General features: G+C 49.4%; 1 protein-coding gene and 1 non-coding gene across 5 annotated transcripts in view; both read right to left on the reverse strand.

Annotated features, from left to right (window-relative positions):
• LOC144158637 (uncharacterized) overlaps window positions 1-17,411 on the reverse strand; it is a 210,865-nt gene that overhangs the window by 63,276 nt on the left and 130,178 nt on the right. The window lies entirely within an intron of this gene.
• On the reverse strand, window positions 12,572-12,711 carry LOC144160174 (U4 spliceosomal RNA). Its single transcript, XR_013320362.1, has one exon. It is a non-coding gene; the product is annotated as a U4 spliceosomal RNA (small nuclear RNA).

Raw genomic sequence — 17,411 nt, forward strand, 5'->3', positions numbered from 1 at the left:
CCGAACTAGCGAGAACCGGTTGAAGTTATTTAGCTGAAGCGGAACAAAATGAGCCGCCAAACCGGTATTTTTATTGTTTGTTTGTTCGACAGCCTGCTCGAAACCAGTTTCGAAGTGGCACGTTTACGATTGCAAACCGTTTATAAAGGCTGTTAATCTCGATACCAGTAATCGAATGCGAAAAACAACAACACTGACACCATCGATTAATAAAGCGTGTACTTAAAATTTGCGAGGGGATAGCATTTTGCAAGAAAAGGAACAGCGACCATTTCACATTCGACTGAAGACAAGTCGAGAGTATGAATGAACAAAGTTTGCTGAATATAAAAAGAACCGGCTATGTGGTTCTCACGCACACCACCCTCGCATATTGTACACGAGAAGTGAATTCGTTTGCGCAACATCTTTAATTCCGTGGTCATCTTTACACTCCTACTTTATATTGGTTGTTTTATGTAGAACTTTTAACATCCTAACGTATCCATTCCCGGGGTTTATGGTAGCCTTTTTTATTTACTTATTTATTTATTTGAGTAACTGCAGACCTTCTCGGTCCAAGCAGGAGTGGTACAATGGGTATACAAACGACGATGCCACGTACAGAAAGGCACAGACACAATCTAAGAAAAGAAAAAAAAACTATTCAATTTCCAGTAGTCAAAAAACAGTGTCAGAATGCAAAGTTCAAAATCATGCGGAAAAGTACAATCCAATCCAAGGAGAAAAAAAAACTGCTTACAATAAATACCCTTGCGTCTTTGTTCGAAACTTATAGTTTTAATCTTTTCAATAAAAGATTATACTGTGTCACAGTTCACAGCCGACCGAGAGCCCCTCAAATAAACCTCCATATCTGAGCCGTTTTCTTTTTCTTTGCGTCTTCTGCTACATCGTCCTTTTTTGTGAGCTTTGCGGAGCCACAATGACAACGTTCCGCAAGTTTGTAAGGAGATGTAAGGCCGATGATGTCAGAGTGAGGTCGGCTCGCTTTCCGCAGACTGTCAACGTACCTGCGTCAACAAGACCTCAATTAAGGGTCCGTCTTTCCTTTTTGTCCTGCTTTTCCCGTTCTCCACGCGTCTACGACATAGTTTGAAACAGCAGCGAAAGTCTTGCAAACTTGCGCAAGCACCCGGCAAACTAACTAGCGACCTTCAATGCATTAGGCAGCCGGAATTATTTCGACGGCAAGGCCGTGTCGAACAACACGTGATAAGCCTAACCGCCGAAGTCAATAGCGTGACGACGCGTTAGCAGGTCCCAGTCAAGACGTCACTCACGCGACGACGGGACGCTGACGGGCACGCCAACAAGCCGACAGCGCAGTGCCGCTTCGCGTCGGCACACGCCGCGTAACGTCAGACGTGACGAGCGCGGCGCATGCTTCAACGAGCGGGCCGGTAAATTGTATTACTATACGCGGACACATCTCGATCGGGCACAGGGGGGGGGGGGGGGGGGGGGGGGGGGCGGGTGTAGCCTCATTTCGCAGGGTCGATACCATTTAAACGGAACGCGCGCGAAGGCAAGCCGTGTGCGCACCTGCGAACGCGGAAAGGCGCCCCGCTTCGATCCGCGCGGCCATTAACGGGCCCCCCCAAATAAGGAAGCCAGTGCGAGGCGAAAAGGAGAAATGAACGCGCCTGCATGGGCGAAAGGAAACCTGGGCGGCTACTCATAAAGCGACACACGCCGAGCTGTGCCACGCACCAGCCCTGTCCCTCCAGGCAGCGCGACGCCGGTTTCCGAGTTGATATCGTCATCAAGGAAGCGACACGCCGGTGTTCGGATAGCGCCACGAAGCCGGCGCCTCGTCGAGAAAGAAAAACGCGTGGCCCTTGACGACGACGGGAGATTGGAAAGAAAGGAGCGCTGATTAAAAACGCAGGAACTCGGGCGTGTACGGTGCTTTCTCCATATAGCCTAAACCAGAAGAGGCGAGCGTCGCGACGGCATTGTGCGATCGAGCCGAGCAAGTCCGTCGGTACTGAAATACACCGAGAACGGTCCAAGCCGAAGCTGTATCGGCTGTATGGCGGTGGTCCGACGCATCGGGCACGTCGTAGGACGGGCGACGTGGGTCGTAATAGAGACGCTTATCGGGCAGGCGTTCGGCATCGATGTCTGGCCCGTCCTTGCCGCGGGCATCGCTTCCCCAAGAGCCCGCCTGAAACAGAGTACCGGGAACAGCGCAGCCGATCGGAGGTATGTACACACGCACGAAGCTTGGTAAAACAGAGCTAATGGATCCAGCTGAATCCGCAGCAGCAATAAAACAACCGGCATGTTCCATTTCACGAACAACATGCAGTGCGAGCGCTCGTTCGTTCGCCGCCGCATGCATCCAGCCGGGCACAAGCAGACGAAATTTGCTGGCGCATTTTTGTCCGCACAAGCCTACAGCCACACTTCTGGCGTTTTTGTAAAGCAGTAACTTTCGGGGAATAAAGACGTTCCCCACCGCTCTGTTGACGCCTAGAAACGATATCGCCGGCACGCTGACACAATGCGCCTCACTACGGGATCCCGCTGTGAAACACATCGTCCGTGAAACCGCTTTCCGGGATCCGTGCAACCGCAGCCAAACCCTGGTAACCTTCGCCCCCGACACCCGTTAGACCTCCAAGATCTCGAAACACGGATAAGTACTTTTTAGGCAGGCGAAAATGGGTACCCTTTGAACCCCAGCCAGGGTAGCCCTCTACAACGGGATGCCAGCGCACTCCAAGCCCCTCAACCGCGGACCGCATCTTCAAAGGGTGCAAACATTTTCCCAGAGAGAGAGCAGCGCTTCAATTACCAGCCCTAGACGACCAACGCCGCCCTGGCAGATTTCAAGAAATTTCCTAGAGGTGCCTTCAACGGTGGTAATTCCTATCTCGGCTGGTAGGTTTTTAAATAAAGCTTTATTCATTAATTCCACAGTGGAACACCGTGAGTTGCGTGCTAGAACACGTGTGCCTTACAAATTCACTCTCTTCGATATCTACCTTCCAATTCACTCTCAGTTCGCTATCGTATCGCCACCCCCAGACATGCATTTCACACCGCACCAACCATTCACTTCAAGAGCCCCGTCATCGTACCAGAGCTGTTACTTTTGACGCTTTTTTTTTTCCGCGCAGTCAAAGATTGGAACGACCTTCCCTAATCCATTGTTTCAACTACATGCCCATCAACCTTCGTAGCAAATGTTACAGATAACCTGTGTTGCTAAACTGATTGATTGATTGATTCATTGATTGATTGATTGTAGAGTTTAACGCGCCGACGCAACGCAGGCGATGAGGCGCGCCGTAGTGGAGGGCTCCGAATTAATTTTGACCACCTGAGTATCTTTAACGTGCGCCGAAATCTCGTACACACGGGCCTTTTTTGCTTTTCCTCTCCATCAGAAAAGTGGCCGCCGCGACCGGGAATCAAACCCGCGACCTCGTGCTCAGCAGCGCAACGCCTTAGCGACTGAGCCACCGCGGCGGGCCTGTGTTGCTAAAACTAACGTGTTCAAATGTTGTATTTTCCTGCGTATCCACCCCTTATGTAATAACCCCCGTCGGATCAGAGTCCAAAATGAGCACTGGGCTCATTTTGGGCACTGGCCCAGTCAGGCCAGTGCCTAGTAAGTTCGGCGCCTAATGACGCTAGTGTCACACTGGGCCGTAAATATGAGTGTGACATTGGCCCCAGTGTCACTCGTTCGTGCAACAGGAATGGGCGAATATATGGTTACAGAAAGCGGCTGTGACTCGTATTTTACAGGGGCTACCCCGAAAGCGTCGGACTGCTGCTCAAAAGACTACACAACCGCGGGCAGTTTCACGTGAGCCGTTGTCACAAATAACTATCAGACGCAGTATCACTACAAATAAACCTGAAGCCGTCGCTTAATAAGCCGTTCCAGCCCCATGCAAAGCCACTGAGAAATGAACAGCCCCAGGTTTGTCTAATAGGATTGAAGTGGAAAAATTCTGGCGGCATCACAATCATCATCATCATCAGCCTATCTACGCCCACTGCAGGGCAAAGACCTCACCCATAGCTCTCCAATTATCCCGGTCCTGTGCTAACTGCGACCAATTTATCGAGTATCAATCTAAATAGCAATTCACAAACAGTCGTAGTTAGTTTCTTGCATTCCTTTAAACTGCGCCTCGGTCAGCCGAGTTTTGTTTCGAGGATTGTATTCGGCTTTGCTGTACAGCCATGTTCACAGCGTGGACTGGAGACGTTTTGTTTTATTGGTCGCAGAGATCGCGTGCCAATCATCTCAGTCACTCATGCAACGGAGAAAATAAGGAACCGACAAAAGAGAGAGAGAATTATGACGATGGTATTGACAGGAAACAATCGCACCACCGGAAGCCTACAGCAGTCCTTTGAGCACGCTAATTACGGAAAGCATATTGGCCCCGAGGACATACCGTGGCGCCACCTACGAGTGACGTCACTTGTAGGACGCCGAATCGTGTTGTCGTCTGCTACAGCAGATTTCCCGTGAGTATGCGGAAGCGTGTTTTTTTCTTGTGGCCACCGTCTCGCCCGCTCCTAGTGGATTTGATGCAAATTACCAAAAAAGTTGTCTGTAAACCAAATAATTCTGGTAAGCAATCAGCGACTCGCTTGTTCCCTGCGACACCGCCGCGTTTAGGTAGATGCTACCATCGCGACCCACAGCTCTTTCATACGCAGCCAGCTAACGCCAAGGACGATGCAACTGATGCCGAGAAAAGTACGCTGTAAATTCATTATGAAATACTTGTGACGGGACATGTGTGTGCAAGCAAACACCTTGTAACAGCGACGGAAACGCGTCGCTCACTTATGATCTCACCGCGCGAACTGCTCGTATTGCCTGGTAAATGAATGACGCGAGAACGCTGATCAGATTGCTTCGCTGCACATGCTTAAAAGTATTGTTATGGTCTGCAGTTTGGCTTGATCAGTGCCTATTTCCCCTACGATGTTTTTATAGTCATGCCCGGATTTGATTAACGATCACTGCCGTAGCCTGTACTCTGCACGGCTGATTACTTTTCGCGACTTGTCCGCAATGTATGAACGGTATGAACGCGAGTTTTTAACGCCTTCGAGCGGGTTCGGACAAGGCTATATCTAGTTTTCATTAGTTGCTCGGCGTGGTAATTTATAATTGCAGCGTGTTTTGTATGTTTACAGTAATCCGGCATTTCTCAAGCATCCATTTCGAAACTCATGACTGCTCACAGAAGGCGAGGCTGCGTACGAGGAGAAACACGTCGTTAATGATTTCGGGTAATGGGGATATTTAGAATAGGAGAACCGAGCGTTGGGGGCCCCCAAGAAGTTAGAGGAACCCAAACGCAACCCGCGCGTGCGGGTTGCGTTTGGCTCGCAGCCGGCTTCGGATGCACGTAATCGGATGTTGGGAACTTTAGGCTTGGCGCCGCAGCAGATATTTCATCGCCGTTAGAGTTGCGAGTGACAGTCCCTAGCAGAACGTTTCACCGCGCTGGGAACTCTGTAAGCGCGGTGATTTCCGTTGAAGCGATCGACGATCAAGTTACCTGCACGGTCTCGGCCGATTCTTGCGCGCAAGCATAGCCATCCTTCGGCCGCTCGCCGCACCGTGCGTGAGCGGGCCGGCGCTGCCGGGACCGACCTCCGCGGCCGGTCGGCGTAAATCGCGGCAGGTATTTGAGCATCGCTTTGAAAACCACAGCTGATGACACTACCTTTCCGGATTTTTCATCAGACTAACATCCACTTTCACCAATCTGGAACTTCTTTTCCACGACTTGTGATTTTAAAAAGCGGCGACAAGTTGCTGCCGCGACCTGCGTTGGTTCGAGCCGCACCGTCGGCTGTGCGGGCAGGCACGGCGGGTGCGTGTGCTTCTGCGAGCAGTTAACGCTTCACGATTTCCTGCTTTATACATTTCTTGCAAACAAGGGAAATCTATAAACTTCACTCGGCGATCGTTGTAGTCCACATTGTTGATCGGGGAAACGAGCCGCTGCTTATGCTTCGGTCGCATGCGTAACACACCACCCCGCTCATGGTGTTTGCGGATAATCTACCACAGTTGATACGGTTATGCAGTCACCATTAGGTCGAACTGCGCTTGACGCACTGAGAATTAACTTCAAACGAAGGAAATTAACACGAAAATACTTTTAGAACGCGCTTCCTAAGCGAAGTGTCACGCGCTGCAAGCCAACTACGCAGAAATATAGGAACGGTGATCCTACAAGTGACGTCAAAACGATCGCAGCGCCGGCCTCTCCAGTGGTGGGCCTCGCGGCCAATAAGTAGGGAAAACAAGGGCGACTGGCAAAGCCTTACAATCATTGTAACAGCCAGAAGAAAACGACGACATCGGAAAAGGGTCGTGACTCTGTTAATGCTATGTTGTTGTTGTTGTAGACCTTTTATTGTGAGAAGAAAGGGGAAGGGGGCAGGGGTGAAAAGTTGAAAGGGAGTTCATGGGTGGGGCCCAACGTCGAGGGCTCCAAATGCAACGGCTCCCACCTTGGCTCTCTGGATCAGACGTAGCTGATCTTCGAGAGATGAGCTGGTAAGGGCTGCCTCCCATGTCTCGATAGGATTAATCTGTATTCTATTGTTTTCCTGGGGCCAGATGCGCGGGCACGCCCAGGTTGCGTGAAATAGCGTGGCTATCTCTCCGCATTTTGTGCACGTTTCTTGGAAGGAATTGGGGAACATTTTTGCCAGTCGTGACTTATGTGGGTACGTGTTTGTTTGTATTGGCCTCAGGATTTGAGCTTCTATAGCATTTAATTCCTTGTGTGGATTAGGAAAGGTACTTCTCTTTTGCCTAATAAGCGAGAGTCTTTCTCCATATTTTTCGGGGAGGGGGGTGTGATAAGCGTGATCTTCAGGTGTGCGGTGTGTGAGTTCACGCACTGCCTTGTCCGCTGCTTCATTACCCTCCAGTCCTTCGTGTCCGGGACACCATGTGATATTGTATTTTTTCTTCAGGTCAGGTGGAAGAAGGTTTTTGAGGCGTTTTGGTATTCTTCCTGCGGCAAGATTCAATACTGCTCTCTTGGAGTCTGTTATTATGTTCAGACTTCTGCTCGTCTTTTCGCCGAGTTGCCATGAGGATGGCACCAGTCTCCGCTTCTTCTGTGTTTGACTGTCTAATTGTCATGCAATCTTGCAGAGCTCCCTTGAAATCTGTGACCACTAGTGTGGTGTTGATTTTGTCACATGTTCCAGCATCCGTATAGACCGTGTTTTCATGATCCTTAAATTTTTTCCTGAGGTATTTGACTCTCGCTTGCCTTCTGTCTTTGTGTACACTGGGGTTTATGTTTTTCGGTAGAGGAAGGGTTTTGATGTGACTGCGCTGTTCAGGTTTCAAGTCCGCCATGGCGTCCAGTCGTGCTCTTTCTGGGAGGCTACCTATCTTCCATAGGATGGATCTCCCAGTTTTAGTGGTGGCAAGCCTTTCCTTCTGGGCGATTAGTAATGCTTCCTTGATCTCTTCGAAGGTGTTGTACACTCCTAATTGAAAGAATTTTTCCGTGGACGTGTACAATGGTAGGCCCAGTGCTGCTTTATATGCCGTCCTGATGATAATGTTTATTCGTTCTTCCTCTTGTTTGTTCAGGTTGTGATACGGTAAACTGTACGCCAGCCTACTCGTGACGAGGGCTTGCATGATTCTTAATGTTTCCTCTTCCCTCAATCCGGCTCTTCCTTTAGTGATTCTCTTCACAATTCGGGCTAGCTGGGTTGAAGATTACTGATTTACTGATTTACTGATTTACTGAGTGAGATCGGCTCTTCCGTTTCTTTGTATTGTCATTCCCAGGACGCGAATGTGGTCTCTTTCTGGGATTACGGATTGGCCAATCTTCACAGCTATCTTCTCTTCCTTGTTGCTGCCTCGGTGTGCGTGGATTCTTACTATCTCTGATTTTTCCGGGGCGCACTGGAGTCCATTTTCGCCTGCCAGCTTTACTACCCAGTTTACGGCGTTCTGAAGATGCCTTTCTTTTTCTGTAGTTGACCCTTGCGTCGCCCATATCGTTATATCATCTGCATAGGTGACGTGTCCAATGTTCGGGAGTTCTCTCAGCTTGTTCGCGATCTTTATCATCGAAATGTTGAAGAGGAGAGGGGATATGATGGATCCCTGTGGCGTGCCTGCATTTGGCATCTGAAAGGGTTTTGATCTCAGTTGACCAATTCCTACCGTTGCTGTTCTGTTGGATAGGGACGCTGTTACGAACTTGAAGGTTCTTTCGCCGCAGCTCATTGCGCTGAGAGTTTCTAAAATGGCTTTGTGGGAGACGTTATCAAATGCTCCCTTCAAGTCCAGGGCTAGGATAAAGTGTTCTCCTTCAGCAACCTTCTTTATTACTTCTTCCTTTATGAGTAGGAAGGCGTCCTGTGTGGACAGTCCTGCACGAAAGCCTATCATGCTATTTGGGAAGATGCCGTTATCTTCTATGTAGTTGGTTAGCCGATTGGTGATGATTCTCTCATAGAGTTTCCCTACGCATGACGTAAGAGAAATAGGTCTAAGATTTTCAATTGTAGGCGGCTTGCCTGGTTTGGGAGATACAATATCCGAATGTCGCCATTCTGCTGGTACAGCGCCCGGTATCCAAAGTTTTTCATTTATGTATTCTGTGATTTCATCCACCTGCTGATCTCCCATGTTTCTTAGCATGGCGTTTGAGACTCCATCTTTTCCTGGGGCACTGTTTTTCTTTGCCGACATCATTGCATTGAGGACTTCCTCTCTTGATATTTCCCTGTCCATATACTCGTTCTTACTTCCCTCGTATGTGTTTGGTTGGGTCTCCCTCTTCTGTGCTGTACAGTGCTTATTTTTAAGGGCCTCGATAAGGTCTTCGTCACTCCCTGGGAAGGTGTGCGCCACTCTTCTCAAGTTGTGGTTGTTTTCTCGTCTTGTGGAGGCGGGGTCTAGCATGCTTTTGAGTATAGCCCATGTTCTAGATGTGCTCCAGGTTCCCTTAAGTGACTTGCAGAAATTATTCCAGTTTTGTCTGGCTAGTTGGCCTGCATATTCCTTTGCTTGCCTCGTGATATCTTTGATTCTTACTGCTAGCAGGGGCGCCACCTGGAGGCGAGCTGCTCAGACAGACCCTACTCCCCAAACAAAGGCGAATTTCAGCGGAAATTTCCTATCCGACCGGATTCAACACTCGCATCGTGTTCATGAAGTCACCAAGAGCACGGATGAGGTAGTAGTAAACCACCCGCTGCTAAAGTTGTGTTCTGTGCGCCGAAAGTTCGAAAACCCTCACTGCGTCAGCAACTGCACATTAGTATGCACTCTGTAATGATTGCAGCACCGATGAACCCGTCTTGACGATGACCCCCCTCCCTTCTCGTGGCCTTGTTGGGTCTCCCCATCCGGTGGCGGAATGTTGGGGCGGCCTCCGCCGACGCCAGCCAGTCGCAACCCTTTGTTGGGCCTCGCCGGCGGCTTTTACGCGGCGTCGGGGGAGGCTTTCCTCAACGTTACTAGAATAAACTAGTAACGTTGGCTTTCCTTTCATCCTGACCTTCGGGGACGGCCAGGGGGGGAGCGGAGGTCAAAACCCTTATTGGCGTGTGCGCTGCTGTGGGGGAGGCGGCACTGCTCGCGCCCTAGGGGCTCGCGCATGCTTCGACGAGTTTGTTCGGAGCTGCGCCCCAGAGCGGTCGCACGAAGACTTGCTCCCGTGGTGGTTTCTGGGCGCCAGAGCCCCACGAATTTCTCGCCAACCGTGAGGCGGTTCGGCACCTTTTTTGGCCTCCGGGCCCCATCAGGGATCGCGCCGCGATACCCCCCTTTGTGTGCTGCGGCGCCTTTTAGTTGTAATTCAGTTTTCGTTTTGTCTTGTGCTATGTTTAGTCGTCTCTTGCAAATACGTGTAAATAGACTTCTTTTTCTTCGTCACCTACTGGCCTCTTCTCGTCATCGGGTCCTTCACCACCCTCCACGACGACACCACTCACCTTCTACGAACCTAACTTTACTCACTCGAAACCGATATGCAGCGGACCTCTCTATGTTCCCGCATTACTCCGCAAATCACGACCATTCGCCAGACGCATTGTGTATTGTTCCGGCTTTTGGACTCATGCGAAGCCCTGTAACGCCTCCGTCCCTCCACTCTGAGGAAAACCATCTTAATGAGCTCAAACGTGAGAGTGGCGCTCCCTAATCCGGGAATCCATGCGTTGCCTTAGCCGCAGAGGTTGGCGGACTCACTCATGAGTCCACTCATTCAAGACTCATTTTGACTCAAACTCACACGAGAGTTTGAGTTTGAGTGAGCGCGAGACTAGTGTAGCATGGTGAGTTTGAGCTTGAGTGAGTTTGAGCCCGACTGAGTTTGAGTACGCCTGAGACCAAGTGAGTTCTGAGTCCATTTTGAGTTTTGAGTTTGAGTAGATTTTGAGATTGAGTAGATTTTGAGTTCTGAGTACATTTTGAGTTCTGAGTACATTTTGGGTTTTGAGTCCGAGTGAGTTTTAATTTTTGCGCTCACTGTGTGTTTGAGTTTGAGTGAGCGCATGTCTGCTGCTCAGCGTTGAGTCTGAGTTTGAGTGAGTGGTACGTCATTTGAAAAAATTTTGTGAGTGAGTTTGAGTGAGCCGCGCCAACTTTGCCAAGGTATGCCTAGCCGTCTTGGTCAAGATCGCCAGGAGAGTCTGGCCCTCCGGTTGACAGCCGGTCAACAGTGTCTCCCACAGCTCAGGAAAGGAACGGGTGGAAAAGGGTGGTAAATAGGGTTGGGTTGTGAGCGCATTCTAGAATTATATGACGGAGGGTACTTAGCTGAGGACAAAATCTGCATATCGGGGTGTACTGTGCGGCAAACAGTAGATTTGTAGCGGCCACTTCATCATCAACAGCAAGCGCCCACCATCATCATCGGCCGCTCACGCAACTCTGAATAAATGTGGGCTAGGCCACACCACTTCATTCGGCCGCCTACAGATTGTTTCGAACCGGGTGTGCGTACGTCCCTGCTTGTAATTGTCGGAGTGTCATTTCCTGAGTTTTGCTGAGGAATGGGTGAGCTAGGGCACAGGGATTTTTGTCTGGCGGTCACTTGGGCTACACGTTTCCCTCCCACGAGCACATATAATATTATCCCTTATAAATAGACACCAGGCGGGAATTCGGCAACGTTTACGACTTCATTGTGAACCAAGCCCACGTAAGTGAAATTCGCCATACTGATCGGGTCGTCTTAGCAGCAAATCAAACCAAATTAAACTTTATTTTTAGTGAAACGTGCAAGGAGAGGGCACTTGCAAACAGCTGCACAAAAAACTATAACCATACTCTGTTACAGACGCTTTCTATAACCATAATCTTGCCGTAGGTACCCATGTAGTGACAGCGAAGTAATTCCGTTAAGGAACTTCGCTCTAAAGTAATCATGGCGGATGAAAAGTCGTGAATTGTATCAGAGTCCTTCAATGGCAAAGCACTGAGGGACCCTGCTTGTATAATTCAGCGTTGTAGTCACGTTGATTGATTGATTGTGGGGTTTAACGCGCCAACGCAACGCAGGCGATGAGGCGCGCCGCAGTGGAGGGCTCCGGATTAATTTTGACCACCTGGGGATCTTTATCGTGCGCCGAAATCTCGTACACACGGGCGTTTTTGCTTTTCGCCTCCATCAGAAAAGCGGCCGCCGCGGCCGGAATCGAACCCGCGACCTCGTGCTCAGCAGCGCAACGCCTTAGCCACTGAGCCACTGAGCCACCGCGGCGGGTCGTTGTAGTCACGTTGTGCTCAGCACTTGCGCACGTTGTCTTTGCCGCTAGGCGTTTTCGCTCGCGTACGAGAGAGAGAGAGAGAGAGAGAGAGAGAGAGAGAGAGAGAGAGAGAGAGAGAGAGAGAGAGAGAGAGAGAGAGAGAGAGAGAGAGAGAGAGAGAGAGAGAGAGAGAGAGAGAGAGAGAGAGAGAGAGAGAGAGAGAGAGAGAGAGAGAGAGATGCACGGTGCGCTCAGCCCCGAAATGATGATGATGGTGGTGCGGTTGAATGGCGCAAGGGCTACTAGGAGCGCCAAGAGGAGTGCTGGTGTTTCAGTTAGAGGTGCGTGTCTAAAATTGGTGTTAGGGCCAATGGTTAGTGATGAAAAGTGAATATAAAACAGTTCAGGAAGCACGAGTACGTGAGGCCTTCAAAAACAGGGTGCCTCGGGGAGATGGCTTTGCCGAGGCAAAAAAAAAAGGCGAGGCCCCTGAGCATCACATTAGAAGCCTTCAGCACTGTCCTCCTCATTGAGGGCAGGCTGCGGTTCCACACAGTATGAGATTTCCTTTAAAAAATCAACATCCGCAAGGTAAGCTAACACATTCTTGAGCTTGACAAGTGCTTCGTCTGATAGAAAGTGGGCTAGGTGTTGTGGTATGTGTTTTGTGTATAAATCTGCGAAGTGTCTGCGTCTTTCTGGTTCAAGGTCTCCACATTCAATCAGCAGATGGTGCACAGAAAGAGCCTCGAAAGAGCGTCGACAGAAGGAGCCTCAAGCCTCGAAAGGGCCTCGAAAGACGTGTTGCACCTGGCTTTGGAATTCATACGAAGCCCCGTAGGGCCTGCCAAAAATTGCCACGGCCGACGGTATTTCACGTCGTCCAGGCGCGGTCTTGGGAACTGTTTTCAACTGGCAACAGCCGCTCCTCAGCAAACCTTCAACGGGTGCGACAATGCCTCTCGCAAACCTGAAGACTGCAGTTTCCACAAAAGAGGTCGTCCAAACTGAGCGTTCACAACTTCGCAGTGGTAGGAGTATCTTTCGCTCTTTTTGTGGGTTATTGTTTCGAATCCCAAGGTTGGCAAACGTACATTTACAAACAATGCACTGCAATTATATATATATTTTTTTTTAATTTTTATATCGCATTTTCACTAAACTGAAGGTCCAATCCGAAATAATTGTATACGTGCGATCCAAAGCAAAAAGCGACGAAGAGTTCGATTTGCGCGCCACCTGGGTGATTTCGACAGAAACATTCCGTGGCGGATGGTTCCAAAAAAAGAGGGGGGGGGTGAGGGGGGGGGGGGGGGGGGACACCTGTCGACTGTATGGTTACAACCAACGTTCATAGAATATTTTTCAGTTTCGGAACTGCGCCTTCCAAAGCGGGCGCGGTTTTTTACCCCAGGCGCTGAGAGGGCGCCCCGGTCGCGAGTTGCGCTGTGTCGGCAGCTGCGGTGGCTGCTGCTGCGGCTGCAGCGTTGACGGCGTGCGCCGGTCTGCTGGGCTGAAAGTTATTGCGTGTCTGTTCTACAAGTTCCTTGTCTTCGCTTGCATTTGTCTTCACCCTGGTGCGAGAACCTTGCCGTTTCAGTGCATTCGGTTTGTGGTGCTACTGAACAGTGCGGCCGCATGCGAAAGCATTTCGTATTGACTCCGTCAACACGCTGCGTTTTCATGCATTGCTGGGCTTAGCGCAATGCCGACGTGGTTCGTAGCCGGCTGCACGAGATTTTCCAGTCCACTTAAGCAGCGATGCTTGTGAGACGGCTGGGCACACGCGGCATGCATGGCGCACATGATCATGCCCTTTACAAAATACACAATTGTAAGGAGGGGGAGGGAATCTCCTCTTGCTAATAAAAACTATTAATAAAACGAATCAGACTCATTAACAAAAGACACAAAAACTCAGTGCTAACACAATATAACCAGAAAACATACAATTCAAATCTAAATACAAAACTTCCTAATTTATCCAATTGGGGATAAATTAGGGGACATTACATATTCCACTTTTTCGAAGCATAAAGGCTCGATAGCAATACTTCGACTTCCACGGATCGTTTTCGTACGCCCTGCTGCATTTCTGACTTATGCTTCACGGTCGGAAAGAGAAGGACTAGCAACGAGGGTTTCTAAATCTCCGTGGTCAAAAAAAAAAAAAAAGACGAAGGCTCTCTGCGCTTCTTTTGAGCGGGAGGCGTCAGCGTAAGCGTTTGAAAATGTTAATTCTGTAATGTCTAGGCCGAGCTGAACAATTGTGCTTTTTGCGAAGAGAGAGAGAGAGAGAGAGAGAGAGAGAGAGAGAGAGAGAGAGAGAGAGAGAGAGAGAGAGAGAGAGAGAGAGAGAGAGAGAGAGAGAGAGAGAGAGAGAGAGAGAGAGAGAGAGAGAGAGAGAGAGAGAGAGAGAGAGAGAGAGAGAGAGATCTTTGTTCAGGAATAAATAGCTGGGGTTTGGGAAAAACGTGGTAAAGAGATGGCAGGCAGCCCATTGGTGGAATATGAAATCTAGGTCACCTGATGCAGCAGCATCTTCCCTTGCCCTGCCAATCATCTCACGCTGATCTTGAGGTAACGGGCTGGCCAAAGCCGCCTTTCATGTTTCGAGGAAGTGGAAATAATGATCTTTCAGAGTATATAATGATGTTTACGCTTCTTTTGATACCTCCGCTAGTCGGATTGCCGAGAGCATGTCTCCAACTTTTGTTTCCTTGTTTTTGTACGTAGGAGGGACATGCGGTGAAAAAGATTACGAGAGTAGTCAACTACGACAGTTTGCGGCCTCGTGCTTTCGCACATTCCAGAATCGGCGTATATCTCGTGATTCTGAAACTTTCCCCGGATGAACTTGGTACTAACATATCACCTCTTGTCGTGTAAGACTGGATCCATATTTTGGCCCCTCCCGATTTTGTTTTTCCAGCCGGTCCCCTTCGTGCGAGGCGAGTGGTTTCTCCGATTTCTTAAAATACGTTGGGAAGACACAAGTTGAAGACATATTCATCGTCGTAAATTTTCACAAATCTTATTAAGGACGACTGCAACGGGAAGGCCTCTCCCGTTGACCTTCACCCGCTCCTGTCTTGCGTTTCCCGAATCTATTCGTTGCTCCAAATATTGTGATTTATTTCCTCCATCGAGGTAATGGCCGTCACTCTCTTGAAGACCCGTGTATGCATGCGTATATATTCTGTAACCTTGGTGGTCCATCCGTTGTTGGTTCGTCTCACGGTCAAAATTTGGAGGTTTATGCTGTCCTGATGATGGTGTTTCTTTCACTTTCTTCTGTGCGGGGAAATTTGTGGTATACTGTACGGTTTGCAATATTCGGCTCACGATCTGTGGCTGCATCAGCCTTATCCTTTCTTCTTGTCTGTTTATTTCTCTTCTCTTGGTTACGCGTTTTATATTGTGGGCAATTGGTTGAACATTTTTTTTTTTTTTCGTGAGTGTGATGATGATTTGGCGAATGCGCCACACACTGATTGTGTGTGACGCATGTCTCCGGAGCCACGCCGAACATTTTTCCGTGGCTGTTCTCTGGCAGACCATCGTACCCATTTTTACACTCACTTTTAACTTGATCTCTTGGCGCTATCTGTCGTTTGCCAAACCGAGCTTGCAGCAGAGACAGAACCGTGGGAACAGTGAAAATTATTTTGAAAAACTTATGCGATTAGTCAGTATATCGTGGGCTTTATTTTAGTTCTTTTCTGCTTAAAATCTATGCCGTCCTTAATCATTTGCACACCCTGTTTTAGTTCGACAACCCGCTTTGGTGCCGGCATAGGTTTCAGTGGAAAACACGCCGCGGTGGCTCAGTTGGTAAGACGTTGCGCTGCTGTGCCCGAGGACGGACGCGGGTTCGATTCCCGGCCGCGGTAGCCGTGTTCCTGATGGAAGCAGACGGCAAGAATGCCTGTGTCGAGATTTCGGCGCATGTTGAGGATCCTAAGACGGTCTAAATAATTCCGTAGACTTCCACGTCGGCGTGCCTCCTGGCCAGCGTGTTGCTTCGGCGCACGAATTACCAAAAATTTGTATTTATGGATCTTCTGGTGGAAACACGCTTTGGTGTGATAGCGCAAGTTGCGGGCACGGCTGGCGACCGCGTCTGGCGAGCATATTACCGCCTGCTGGACATAGAACGAACATCACTGCGCAGGCGCGGAACCTGCTGAAAACTCCCGTCCTTCCTTTCGTCTCCGCCTTAATATCATTGACCTCCTTTCCACAGTTCAGTTGCCGCTGCGCGACAGTACAGATTAAGCGGAGCCCTCGAATCTTGCCTCCTTAGTCGTAGCTTCCGGGTTGCACCGGTGTCGTATTTCCGTTGAAGCCCGATGAGCACGGCTGATAGCGGACGGCTAGGAGCCACATGTAGATCGAAAAATGCGCCTAATAACGCTCGCGTTAATAACCCTCTATACATTCAAGCGTTGCGGGGAACCATAAGGCACCGTCAGCTATAGTTCGCGTACCCCTGCTACACTAGGGTACAAATGTCATTTGAACCAAATGTCATTTGACTCAAATGGGTTGCTTCGAATGCCATTCAGAATCCGCCGTGCTACACTACAATTTCGATGGCATTTGAAAGCTTTCACAACTGTTCGCTGTGCTGTAGTGGCGCTGTTGTTGCCCCGTTCCGTTTTCATACACTAATACAACAATCAAACTTAGGAGCAGTCCGAGGCAGTAAAATGATATCAAATTAGAAGAGACACCAGTTTTGACTCTAGCGCGGTGGCTGTTTGCGTAATTTCGAATTGAAATTTATGTTTTTTCATCCCTTAAGCCGCATGTTTTGTGCTGTGTGGCTACAATGGTTTGTGTAGCCCACTACACTGACCCACTGGTTTTGAGAGTATGAAAATTAAATATGTTGATTTCGTATAAACAGTGAACGAAGTTCCACAAACAACAATATTTTGTTTTGTTTTACGTACGGAAGTATTATATTTTTTATTGCCGATCGAAGACGCTGCGTCCGAGAGTGCTGGAAATGGCATTTGAAACCTTAAATGTCTCTCTCGGTGCTCATTTGGCTCGAATGTCATTTGAGCCAAATGGCATTTGAAAACCTAGTGTAGCAGCACAACTTGGCATTTGAGTCAAATGACATTTGGACCCTAGTGTAGCAGGGGTATTTAAAAAAAAAAGGAAATTATTCGCGCAAAAAGGAATGCAACGATAACTACCGTATGTACTCGCATAGCTAGGGCTAGCTTTTGTGCGTGAGTGCGACGTGCGCGTGGATTCGGGTGTGGGGGTGCATGCCGACGGGACGGTGCCACGTATTACTGCCGTCTTCGCTTCCGCCATCGCAGTTGTGAGATAGCGCTCTGCGTGCCGTTGTCTTCGCGCCAATCACAGACGACAGACGGATCTCTTCCGCGCTGTCCCGGAAACCGGGCACTATCAACCAACGCGTACCAAAGCACGCTGAGAAAACATAATTACAGTTTCGCGATAAACGACTCCCGGAAGTCCCCCCTTTCCTTTTGTTTTCAATCTGCAAATTTTTGGAACTTTAGGCGCGTTGGGCCCTCGCCGTCTCAACAATTCGCCGCGGCCGTCGCCGCCCCTATTCTCCGACAGGCATTGCCGAGGGCGCTCGATGAACGATAGCCCGCTCGTGGCGTGACAGGTCTACTCACGTG

This window comes from Haemaphysalis longicornis, unplaced genomic scaffold (genome assembly GCF_048455015.1).
Source record: "Haemaphysalis longicornis isolate Haplotype H1 unplaced genomic scaffold, Haemaphysalis longicornis Haplotype H1 scaffold_10, whole genome shotgun sequence".
In the NCBI taxonomy this organism is placed as follows: Eukaryota; Metazoa; Arthropoda; class Arachnida; order Ixodida; family Ixodidae; genus Haemaphysalis; species Haemaphysalis longicornis.